Raw genomic sequence first — 13,245 nt, 5'->3', positions numbered from 1 at the left:
TGAGAGTTTTTTAAAACCTCTCACCCTTATTCTCAATTGAGGAATCCATAGTTACGCAGCATTCCAGCTGATGCAACAAGCAGTTGGATTGTTCTAAGAGGACAAAACTCAGAAACTGTCAATCCTTTGCTTGCTTTTCAGTTATTCAGTTTTAGCTGATACATGTAAGATTGGCCTAATGAGTGCATCAGAGTGGAGAAGACCATGAGTCCCGAACAGATAGCGGAATCTCACAGTCCAAAATTCACATGCCATTTATGAAGCCATGGAAGCTCTGCTGTTGAGATTCGCACTGCCCACTACATACAGTAGCCACAGGGCACCTGAAGCCACTGAGCACATGAAATAAGGCCCATCTGAACCGAGAGTGGTGGCAAGCATGAAATACACCCTGGATTTCACAGACTTAGTAGCAAAGAAGAAGAAGGTAAGATGTCTCGTTACTAATCTTTTATATTGATTGCAAGTCAAAATGATAATGTTTTGGATATAATGGGTTCAACAAACGAGATTCCTAAAATTAATTTTGACCTGACTATGTAAGTTCTTAATGTGGCCACTAGAAAATATAAACTGACACACGTGGCCCACACTTGTGGCTCACTTTATATTTCTAGTGGACAGTGTTTGGTCTAGAGGCTTCCTCATTAAGTCACATGGCCAATAATTGGCCTTTCAGACTGGAGGTCAGAGTTGCTGCAGAATTTTACTCCAAATCAGAGTAATCAGAGGAGAACAGTAAAGGAGTAAAGGTTAAAGCAGCTCCTTCGTGTTTAGTTTTTACATCCAAACATTTAATAATACCCAGCAGGAGAGTTAAGTCATGTCTAGCTACAGGAGCCACTGGTTGAGAGAAATGTCACTGCGGTGTATGTAATACCTGCCTTACTTAAGCTCTTTCCCAGTTGATAACACATCCATTTTCATCTCAGTCGCTGTTAATCGTACTCATTTCACATCACGGAAACAAGACAGTGAATCATGAATTCATTTGTTTTGACTTTTTGTTGTTTCCCTCACCATTGCTGCTAAAACAAAGACAAGCGATCTTTTCACAGAAAATAGAAACATGAATTTGATTTTCTAAATTTTACTGGAAAATAAAGCTTTTCAGACCCTGTGTATGGGCAACAGGGGGCTGGTTATTATTGTAGCAGTACTATAACCGGACACATGGTGCACACTGAGAAGTTCACACTGATTCTGAACATCAACATAGATAAAAAAATTCAGTCCCAAATCCCTGACGTGCAATTACCAGTTTACTGAATTTAAAACACATTGGGGGTTATTGCTGCCAGCAAAGAGTTGTGTAACTGCTACTAAAAACAATAATGATTTCAGAAGTAGGTTGAAAACAAAACAATAATATCTTTATAATGTTCTGAAATTGTTGCACGAATAGAACTAAGACGGGCTTCATTGCATTTCCCAGTCTGATTTGCTGACCGTCTTGTCTGCCCATAATTGTTTTCTGCCATTCATTTCCTCCAATTGTCAATTATTGCTAAAACAATTATGAAAAAAAAAAACAAGTGTCTGTCTGTGTTTCCTGTTGCCAGTGAATACAGTGAAGTCATAGACCAGACTAGTGCATCATAATCTTTTCCATTACAATGAATTATGCTGTCACAAACAGGATACAGCTCCTTACTGGGCAGAGAAGCCTAAATGGGGCTGAATTAGCACAAACCTGATTGTCAGTCATGAAAGCAAGAAATTAGAGCATCGGGACTTAGTTCTCCACTGTTTCAAAACATATTGGTTTTCATACCTGATTATAAAAGTAGTGCGTGCTTATCCCAGAGAGAAAGCAGAAAATAAAAATCACCATTACCCCCACTGACCAGAGATTCTTACTGCTAACAGTTTAGTATATAGATTTTTAGTTCTTAATTCTTTTTCATATATACATTTGTAATTTGTAAGAAAATGGGATCATGCCACGAATATAACATTTTTGTCTTTTCTTTTTTCATATATACATTTACTACAAACAGTTACTGTTGCCATTAAATATTTTAATGTAATTTAATGGCTATTTGTAATTCCATATTGTGGACTATTATTTGTCAATTCCCTAACTTTGTATATTTTCCAAAACTTTTCTGTTTCAAGTAGACAAACTTTCTTTTACATACATTTTTGTCTCAATATATGAATATTTCCTTAGGATACATTCCTAAAAGATAGACTATATTTTAAGAGAAAATATATGGTGTATTTTTAAATAAACATTTAGAATAATAAGTCTAGGAAATTTTCTTAACAATCAAGGCACAATTGCGTATTAAAAATTTCATAACCAAACTTGATGGTGGCTCAGATGGTAAAGAATCTGCCTGCAATGCAGGAGACCCTGGTTGGATCCCCGGGTTGGGAAGATCCTCTGGAAAAGGGGATGGCGACCCACTCCAGTATTCTGGCCTGGAGAATGTCATGGACAGAGGAGCCCCGCAGGTTACAGTCAATGGAGTCTCAAAGAGTCAGACACGGCTGAGAGACTTTCAGCTTTTACTTTCCTAACAGGATAAATAAGTGAAATACCTTTAATGATTACCAAGTTTAATAAATCCAGAACGGGATACCCTTCAAGCCAGCCATCTGGAACCGTGTAAGTATACTCTATGAAGTCCATTTCCAGAATCTCTTAGCACAACTAGACTCCAAACCTTTTAGGAGCCCACAGATGTTTCTGCTGACTCTGACTTGGTTTCCTAAGGAACTAAGGTTCCCAGCGGAGAAGGCAATGACACCCCACCCCTACTCTTGCCTGGCAAATCCCACGGACGGAGGAGCCTTGTAGGCTGCAGTCCATGGGGTCGCAAAGACTCGGACACGACTGAGCGACTTCACTTTCACTTTTCACTTTCATGCATTGGAGAAGGAAATGGCGACCCACTCCAGCGTTCTTGCCTGGAGAATCCCAGGGACGGGGGAGCCTGGTGGGCTGCCGTCTATGGGGTCGCACACAGTAGGACACGACTGAAGCGACTTAGCAGCAGTAGCAGCAGCACATTCCCAGACCGGAGCTAAGCGTTGTAACCTGGTTCTGCCACTAGAGGGCAGCCAGAGACAGGGAGAGGAGTTTAACACCCTTGGTCCTGTTTTCTCTTCATGGTAATTTTTATTTCACCAAATAACCGAGGAACAATCTAAAAACAAGGCGCTGAAGGGAAAAACAATTTGCGTAATAAATATACAAATAAATAAATGGGAAGTTTTCTGTGTATAAACTATTCCCTTTTCCTCAGAGAGATTAAAAGTGCAGAATTCTGAGGGCTACCACAGTGAGGTACAAAGACCAGGCATCTAGTTGGTCCGTGTTGATGTGTGGCAGGGGCCACCACAGTGTTGTGAAATGACTGTCCTCCAATTAAAATAAATAAATAAATTTAAAAAATAAGATTTGGGTTACAGCATGAACAACTGTGCCTTTAGATCTTTGTAGACGGAGGAAGTGAATCCACAGAAGATACTCAACATTCTCCATGGGAATGAGCGGGAACATGGCTTTGGGCATATGGACACCTGGGTTCCATTTTCTGTCTCTAACAAGGCAATCGTGGACAAGTCACTTAACCTCTCTGAGCCTCAGTGTTCTCATTTGTACAATGTGGCTGGCAGTGGAATCTGCTCATAGGTAGTTGTGAGCATTAAATAGAGAATGGATATTAAAAAAAAAAAAAAAAGCTTGGCATAAAGAAAATCTCCATCAGTGCTGGCTTTATCAATCTTTCCAGGCTTTACCTTTCTCCTAAGCTATTTCCCATTTCCAGTGTTTCTACCTGATTATCTATTTCTACCTGATTATCCCATCATTGCCTCAAATTTAATATGTCTGAGACCAAAATCCTTGCCTCCCTCACCAATTCCCTGACCTGCTGCTATCTCTGACTATTTCTCTGAATGGACTCTAAATTAAACATAATATCCTTTCTAACACTTCCTCTCCTCCCAGATCCATACCCAATTAGTTTACAAGACACGTGGATTTGTTCTCTAACGTGTCTTCATCTGACTGGTTTCTTTCTCTCTTTTGTCACCAACACCCAGAACTCGGTGAGCTGTTCTCTCTGCCCCAGCAGGTCCTGCCTTGAATGACCAGATCTTATTGATGTCATTTCCCATTTCAAAACCCTCAGTGTCTCCTCAGTGTCTTCAAATTAGATTCTAAATTCCTTAGTCTAGCGTTATTGTCCCACCGCAGTCTGACCTCAATCTCCTCCAGACACTTTTCACTTTTTCCATATGTGCATTGCTTCTGCTTCTATCAAGCTGCTTGACACAGAGTTCCCTGGTAGGGTGACCAGATTTGGAAATAAAAAACACAGGACTCCCAGTTAAATGTGAACCAGATCTACAACAAATATATTTTGTATATCTCAATCAACAGACCTCATGCACATACTCTTACTAGGAAAAGTATATGTCGTTTATCTGAAATTCACATTTCAGTGGGAATCCTGTATTTCATTTGGCAACCCAAGTACTCTCCTATCCCTTCCCATGCACACGGTTCCATTCTTATCTTGGAGGCTTTTATCTCTAGCCATACCCATCAGATCTGCCCTTCAAGTCTGAGCTCAATTTCTTCCCTCCAAGAAGCCTGCCAGGATCAGAACTTGTAATCATCCACATCATTCATTTGGTTCCATATATAGGATGCCTTGTGTTCTGTATAATTCCAACTCTCCACATTAATGTTGAGTTTATCAAAGGTAGAGATTATAAGTAGAAGAACTTAATAAATATGCTTTGGTGGTGTTACTGCTGATCTGTAATATAGGATGTGAAGGGATAAGAGTATAGGAGAAAAAGAACCTCCAGAGGTCACTGATCTGGATTTAAGGTGCTCATAGACCCATGAAAATCAATTTGCAGCTCCCCTTGCTCCCACAGCATCAGGCCAGGTGGGTATGGCTGCCTGGCGTGGGACGCTTCTCCCCATGTCCTCCTTCAATACATCCTACAAGTTGTGGATTACAAATTGTAGGTTTTGTGAAATCTATATTTCTTTAAACTGCACTCTACCGCTTCAGCAATCTGATGTCATTTATATTTCAATGAGTGTCAAGTGGCGGCTGTACTGTGTAACCTGTAAGCACATAGTAGTTGTAGGAGTTATGCTGGAAGCCAAGAAGTAAATGCTTTTAATTAATAGAGAAGCTAAAAAAGTTGCTTTTGTTTTTTTTTATTTTTTTTATTTTTCAAAATTAGCTAACTCTAGTAATATACTATGGGCTTCCCTGGTGGCTCAGCAGTAAAGAATCTGCCCGCAGTGCAGGAGATGCGAGTTCAATCCCCAGGTAGGGAAGATTCCCTGGAGAAGAAAATGGCAACCCGCTCCAGTATTCTTGTCCGGGAAATCCCAGGAACAGAGTTTTGTAGATTACAGTCCATGTGGTCGCAGTGGGACATGACAGTGAGTAAACAACAACAACAATAATGTACTATAATCTCAGGAACTTGAGAATACATCTAGAAAATTGTAAAACTATTAAGCGATTCTCAAGAAATCTATTTTAAATAACTGGCACTTCATGGATACATTTATAAGCATCTATGGGCATCCAGAAACTAATGACCAAAAACAGAACTTTTAAAATTGGAAAAGATACCTATTCTTAGAATAAAATACATAGCTCATAGTTTTATTATTTAAGCCTTCAACAGTGTTTATAACAATTTTATTCTCATAATGTAAACATACGAATACAACAAATGAGAATGCTGTTTTGAAATTGCAAGAGGAAAAAGTTCAACATACACAGAGAAATCAGAATCACTGTAAGCAGTGTTTCTCTCACTAGACCCACATGGAATGGCAATTAATTAGGTTACCTTAGACTTTATTTTGCGGAAATAATAAAATGGATTCAGTACTGAATTCAGGACTTTGCAGAATTAGAGAGTCCTGGAAACAAGGGCTAAGAGTTTGTTCTGTTTCTTCAGACTCATCATATTTGTCCAGATTAATTTTATTTCCCTCTATTTTTTACTACCTAGCTTTAACTAAGAAATATTGCTCTTTCTACTCAAGGATATTATACTTTGCTATTTCCATGGAATGAATTATAATTTTCTAATCAGAAGAAAATAACCCTTAAATTCTTCCAGGAAGGAGAACAGGCAATAAAATCCACATCGAGACAGAACTCAGCCTTGGCCTCCTGCATTAGTCTCAATCTGGCTGGCTCAGCTTTTCTGGCTTCCAGTTTTGCTATCTTCTTAAGACAGATTCTAAACATACCAATCTCAAACGGGGATAAACCAAAATAACAGCAACACATTTCCTTCTGCTTTTCCTTTTCAATAAACCACCAGAACCTTATTCCTTTGTTTGACATCATAGAAACATTAATCAAGTTTTTCCAGGACACAAATGTGAATATAATCAGTGGGGGATGCAAATACAGTGGATCATCTAAACAAACGTACTTGTGTGATGGCAAAAAAATGTTAAAAGAGTTGGAATGTCCCTAGGAGCTTTCCAAGTTTTTGTGGGCGGCATCAGCTGCTCTTGGATATAATCCATTCCCTTTTGACCTTTCGACTTCCAAACCCAGGAACAATTTTTCAGGTCACTCAGAAAATATATGTTGAATGAATATTTTGAAATAATAATTTAAATGTAAGTAATTATTGTGAACAGTCTCTATCACTGGAGCTGTTAAGTGCTGGTTTGTTTTATGCTTCTAGAGGGTTTTCCTTAGTCCGAAAATTCATGTTTAGGAAAAGCTTTGCATTAAAAAATTCAATCTTCGCTGAATGTTATACAAAATTTAAATTTTAGTTAAAATAACTTTTCTAAAATAGACCACTTTTCTTGAGGGCCTCTCTGTTCAATGTATTCTAAAACCAGTATTGATTCAAAAATTGGTATGTGGAATATTAATAGGTACTTTGAAAAGGATAGAAAAACAGACAAATATCAAGAAATGATTTTTCAAAAATGACCTTCAGTGAAGTTATTTATACTATTTAATCCTCTGGTGACAAAGAAACCAAAGAAAACTTAGTGGAGACAAAACTATTTTAAAGAAACAACTATTTAAAAATATTATTGTTAAAAACTGAAGATGTCACAACTAAGGCTGAAAGAAATTTCCCCATTTCTTCAGCGATAAAAGCAAAGCTCATGAGCTCGTCAAGAGACTCTGCCCTCAAATTATACACACCATCCAGGGCTAATCTCCACAGCACCTGATGTGTATGCAGACACAACAGCAGACTGTCTTGAAAAGAACGCTTACCTTAAATCGCAGGCACGGAATCATTTCCAGCTCATCCTCTCCGGTCTGCTTCACCAACCCCTCACCAGTTCCTCTTTCACGTGTCTAAACACCTAGAGATTTCTGTTCTCTCTTCTAAAATGCTGCCTTCATCTCCATTGCCCAAATCCAATGCAAACGTGGGGAGAGAAAAAAATTCTAATTTGCAAGCTGTTTATGTCTCACGACAACAGCGAAGCCGCTAAGCTTTGAGCTCAATGAATTAAAGGTTGTTTGGCTAAATGGCAGGCACACTTCCTCCTATTCTTTCTGGACTTAGTTTTCCTGCCTCCAGCGGTGCTTTTTCCTTTCCTGGGCTATAAATAGGCTGGTGGTAAGAGTCCAGAGGAAAGAAGAAGGCAGGAAATACATTTGATTTCACAAAGCAGTCTTGGGTGGGGGGGTGTGTGTGTGTGTTTCTTTCAAGTGAGCATCAATAAACAATTTAAGGAAAATTCAGCTTTGGTGCGTTGCACTGTAGTGAACATTTTCTTTGATTTCCTATAACCTCCGTTTAGCTGTCAGCTGTCATTTTCCATAAGCAGGGCTTGGGTTTGGAGATGTATTATTTTCTATACAGACCATAAAAAAATCTACATCTAAGCCTTCATTTTTCAAAAGATTGTCCGAAAAAAAAAAAAAAAAATCAAATTTCCTGGGGGAAAGGAGGAAAAGGGCAGACAAGGAGAGTTACCATAGTTGTTTCTTTATGTTCAAAAGGAGGTGACGCAGCACTTTTCAAAGCAAGATTCAACCAAAGGTGAACAAAAAAAGCAGATACTTTTGCTTGAATGCAAGTATGAAGTCGAATTTAAAAACCAATCAGCTTTTGCACAAAATTAATAGATTGCCCACAGTCTTGCTACTCAAAGTTGTTTAACTTCTGCCACAATTCAATGCAACACAAAGTAAAATAAAGATTAGATGTCATTTTTTACATGTCAGATTGGCAGATCAAAATTTTGGATATTCAATACCATTGAAGTGTGGAGAAATAAGCATCCATATAATAGTAGATGGAAGTATAAACTGGCATAAACTATTTGATAGAGGGCAGTTCCCAGCTTCTTTCAAAATGTTAAGTGCACATACACTAACAAGATATTAAACATGCTTGATTCTTCAAAATGGGTGTGGAGATCTGGAAAGAAGGAACAGTTTAATTTCTGATATACATATTTTGTGCTTTTTTTTTAACGTTTATACTGTGTATACCATGCTTTAAAACTTATTAAGGGATAGAGTTTTTAAAACTGCTATTATTTAAATAATAGGTAGTAACATAGGATTCATACGATTCTATTATCTATCATTGGTCAATGATTATACACTTAACACCTCAACAAGCTTCTCTTTATGTTGGTTTCCGCTGGTAACACTTGGAGAAGCAGTGGCACTTTGTGATCAAAGTCTCCGTGGCTGGGCCCAGCAATCCGTGTTTTAACTCCAGATAATTCTCATGCTCACTAAAGGATAAGAAGCATCAGTCTACAGAATTATTTTGTTTATTAATATCCCACCCTCTTAAAAGAATTTGAGATTACAGCTTGGTGACTAGAGTTAATAATGTGCTGTGCTTAGTCACGCAGTCATGTCTGACTCTTTGTGACCTCATGGACTGTAGCCTGCCAGGCTCCTCTGTTTATGGAGATTCTCAGGCAAGAATACTGGAGTGGGTTGCCATGCCCTCCGCCAGGGGATCTTCCCAACCCAAGGACAGAATCCAGGTCTTCCGCATTGCAGGCAGATTCTTTACCTTCTGAGCCACCAGGGAAGCCCAAGAATACTAGAGTGGGTTGCCTATTCCTTCTTCGGGGGAACTTCCCATCCCAGGAATCAAACTGGGGTCTCCTGCATTGCAGGCAGATTCTTTAGCAACTGAGCTATCAGGGTTAATACCATATTGCATATGTGAAAGTTGCTAAGAGAGTAAATCTTTAAAGTCCCCATCACAAGAAGGAAAATTTTCTGTAATTATGAATGTTGGCAGATTGTTAACTAGACTGATTGTGGCGATTATTTCCCAATACACACAAATATCAAACCAGTATGTAGTATACCTGAAACTAATATCATGTTAAATATCAATTATACCTCAATTAAAATAAGACATGAATACAAATAAAAAGATTTGAGGCAAATGATTTTGTTTTATGGAAAAATAAGGGTAACTTTAAACACCATACCAGTGACCCCTATGAGGAATACCACAAGAGTTTTTACACATAAAGGTTAAAAAGTCAAATCGATTTCCCAATTAATTTCGAGGAGCTACCTGAAGCAGGGCAAAAGCAGTGGAAAGAGCAAACTGATGGTATTTAAGGGAGAGACAAAACCTCTGTCTCATTGTGGCTAGCCATAGTTAATATGGACGAATTCAAAGCAGACTTTACTAACATGGATGTTTGAAAATATGGATGTTAACAAAACAAAGAAAATATGACAAAAGTAAATGAAAAGCCTCTGAATGCAAACAAAATATTCCACTCCCTGTTTTTGCTTAGTGATTAGATTATGGTTTTCTAATGCAAAGCCCTATCCATGAGAAACAATAGGTTGAACAATGAGCTCAGCCAGAACTGATGAGGGAAAAGCAAGAGTATCTGCATCCCAGGCACAGATGGAGAGGAAAAGGTTTCTTTTAAAAAAAGAGAGAGAGAGACAGAAAGGAGTGAATGACCTCGTTGAGGTAGCAGAAAGGAAGAAGGAAGTCCATGCTGGTCGGGATATGACAGCCGTAGTGTACTGAAGTGGCTGAAAGGTGCATGCGTTGACACTGGCAGGAACATGGCAAGCGGGGAATAAGTTTCTGGGAGCAAACCGTTCTCCATGTGAGAATGAACTCTTCTAAGGAGCTCCAAGTACACTCACCAGGCTTTCATTTTTCACTGGAAACCTCCCTTCTCTTTTTGTGGGGAAATATTTTACTTCTCAAGAAGAACAGCTTCACAGAGCTCCCCAAATAGCCTGTCTATGGGAATGAAGCATTAAAACATTTATGGAAACAGAAAAGCTCTGTACTCTTAATCTAAAATTAGCAGTAGACTCTCTTAACAGGCATTAGGGGAGAAAGTCAAAGACCTCATGAGGAAAAGTAATATGCCAGTTTCTTCTGGTTTTGCCAGTGGAGGAAAATACATTTTTTTATTGCAGTCATCTACAAAGAATTTCAATGTATACATGTAAAGGAAACCCAAACAAAAGTCCTCAGGGAAGATGTGAAAAAAGCCTACATATTATTTCTCAAATGACCCAATGCGTTGCATGGATCTGAGTCTCGATGCCTTGTAGGTATTTTCTAAAGTATTCTATCTTTGTTCACAAAGTACAGAAGTTCTAGGTGCTATCAAATTGCGGGGAACTGTGTTCCTTTGACTTGAATTGTTGTATTAAACTAATAAAAAATATATCAGAGCTGCTGGAATGAATAGTCCAAAGAACATAAGTAAAGGATGGGTTTATACATTTTAGCAGGAATATTGAAAAGATGGTGGAAAGTCAGGAAGGAGTTCTACATTATGAAAATAAAATATAAAAGTTAACAACTCTTTGAAGGAATTATAAGATTTAGGGGGATACACGTGAACCTTTTCCATTAACCTCTGTAAATTGTGTTCGTCAGCTGTTTATTTTTACTTAATCTAACAATGTTAAATTTACCTTGCAAAATTACAGTAATCCTGGCACAAATGAAACCATTCACAATATTTCCAAGCGGAAGTGCAGCTTTGGTTAAAAATTCATTGGGGAAATCTAAACCAGACTTCCCTCACTGAATTTGACTTTGCACTTGATTGGTCTTCTGTCAGTTCACCATACATCTAAGATGAAACAAGTCTAGTTTCCACAGAAAGATGATTTTAAAATAAAGGATCTTGAACCTCTCCAGTAATGAATGCCTAGACTTTACAGTTTTGTCAAGGCTAAGATCTGATATCATAATAGCTAAAGGGAATTCTCATTGGTGGTGTGGTAAAAGTTTTTTCTGTTAATTTAAAATATGAACACTTTCATTTTATGGTTTCTGTCAGTTGTGTGTTTGTGAAGCTAATCACTGACGGAATCAGGATGAACAAAACCATCACTGGGAGGAACATATGCAGACAAGAATGCAGATCATTGTAGGCACAGTGCGCAGCACACTTCTGAAGACAGGAGGTTATCATGGGATCCAAGAGATTTGGTGCCCAAATATCACATTTTCGTGCAACATTTGGAAAGAAGAAGGGAAGGAAGTAGGAGATAGAACATGGCAGTGAAATTGATTTATCCCTCCAAGGTACAATTTATTACTTTGGCAGACACTCTGGTCTAAGGAAGGTCAAGTGGTAGGTTGGTGGCTGATTTAATAGTTTATACAGGTTCCTTGCTTACACAATAGATTCGTCTGAATTCACAAGACAATCAATGTTACTCCATAATTCCCTGAACCATATAATTATGCAAATAATGAAAAAACTGCATTTATATTGATGTTGTCAAGGTAAACACAGTCACAAGTTTTAGAATCCTAACATAAATTGCAGGTGCAAATTCACCCCAATTAGATGAAGCAAGTTAAAATAACTGAGTCTTCTGGTTGTATACAGTTATGACCCATAGACTCTCCCTCACTGGCTCTGAAGAAGCAAGCAGCCACATTGTGAGTGCCTCTAGAGGGCACCACATGGCAAGGTAGTCTCCCGCCAACAACCAGCTACAGAGGCCTTCAGTCTAAGAGCATGCAAAGGACTGGAGGCTGCCAACAACCAGAGCAGCTGCAAACAGCCCCTTCCCCCAGAATCAAGCCTCAGATGAGACCAAAGCTTCCGCTGATAACTTGATTGGATCCTTGTAAGACTCTGAATCAGTGGACCGGGCTAAACCATACCTGACCAGGCAAACGATAGGAGATCTATTACCAAGATGGTTTACAGTCATGTGTGAGGTTATCACATACACATAACCATGTATATCATGTCATCTTTGCTGCATTCTATTAGTTCTGCCTTTACTCAGGGGAAGGGGATAAAAGGGTGTGAATCCCCAGAGGCCGAGGATCACGGGGGCTGCCCTAGTCTGTCTGCCACAATGGATACCCAACCTAGAAAGAAGAAGTAAGTAGACATAATACCAGGTGGATTTCCAAAGGATAGTGAGCACAGTATCATCCACAGACAGAACGGACGAAACAATTTCTTTTTCTTTTTCTTTGACTTCATTGTGGAGCATGGGCTGCCCTGGTGGTGGGCTCAGTAGTTGCAGTTCATGGGCATAGTTGCCACAGGGCATGTGGGATCTTAGTTCTTCAGCCAAGGATCAAACCTGCTTCCCCTGCATTGGAAGGTAGATTCTTAACCACTAGACCAGCAGGGATGGAGAAGGCAATGGCAACCCACTCCAGTACTCTTGCCTGGAAAATCCCACAGTGGAGGAGCCTGGTGGGCAGCCATCTATGGGGTCGCACAGAGTCGGACACGACTGAAGCGACTTAGCAGCAGCAGCAGCAGACCAGCAGGGAAGTCCTGACAAAACAATTTCTTAATTTTTCCTCCCTCAAAGCGGTGAGAAATACATTGCCTCAAGAGAGAAGCATGTTATCTCTCCACCATTATACACTATTCAGCAATTCAGTAACCCAATTAATTTCCTGCTCCATCTCTGCTGTTTGCTGTGTTAGTTGCTCAGTTGTATCTGACTTTTTGCAACACCATGAATTGTATCCTCTGTCCATGGAACTCTCCAGGCAAGAATACTGGAGTGGGTTGCCATTCGTTTCTCTGGGGAAGCTTCCCAACCCAGGGATCAAAGCCGGGTCTCCTGCATTGCAAGTATATTCTTTACCATCTGAGCCAGCAGAGAAGCCATGCTCCATCTCTGAGGTCCTTTCAGTTCTAAGCTTCTATGACTTTGGACCTGTCCTTTCAAGCCTCTTAAGACATTTTGGAATGCCACAAGTCCTGGTTGCATCCATACAAGGTGTTTGGTGACC

At 39.3% G+C, this 13,245-nt stretch overlaps 1 protein-coding gene across 2 annotated transcripts in view; it reads right to left on the bottom strand.

Moving 5' to 3' along the window:
* RASGRP3 (RAS guanyl releasing protein 3) overlaps positions 1-7,554 on the bottom strand; it is a 117,705-nt gene extending 110,151 nt beyond the window's left edge. For both annotated transcript variants that reach the window (XM_027554989.1, XM_027554991.1), the window contains exon 1: positions 7,257-7,554. The gene's annotated coding sequence lies outside the window, so the exon portion shown is untranslated. The remainder of the gene's footprint in view (positions 1-7,256) is intronic.
* Positions 7,555-13,245: the final 5,691 nt, after the last annotated feature.

This window comes from Bos indicus x Bos taurus, chromosome 11 (assembly GCF_003369695.1).
Source record: "Bos indicus x Bos taurus breed Angus x Brahman F1 hybrid chromosome 11, Bos_hybrid_MaternalHap_v2.0, whole genome shotgun sequence".
NCBI lineage: Eukaryota > Metazoa > Chordata > Mammalia > Artiodactyla > Bovidae > Bos > Bos indicus x Bos taurus.
Note: the sequence above shows the minus strand (reverse complement) of the source record. Positions and strands in the feature narration are given on the sequence as shown.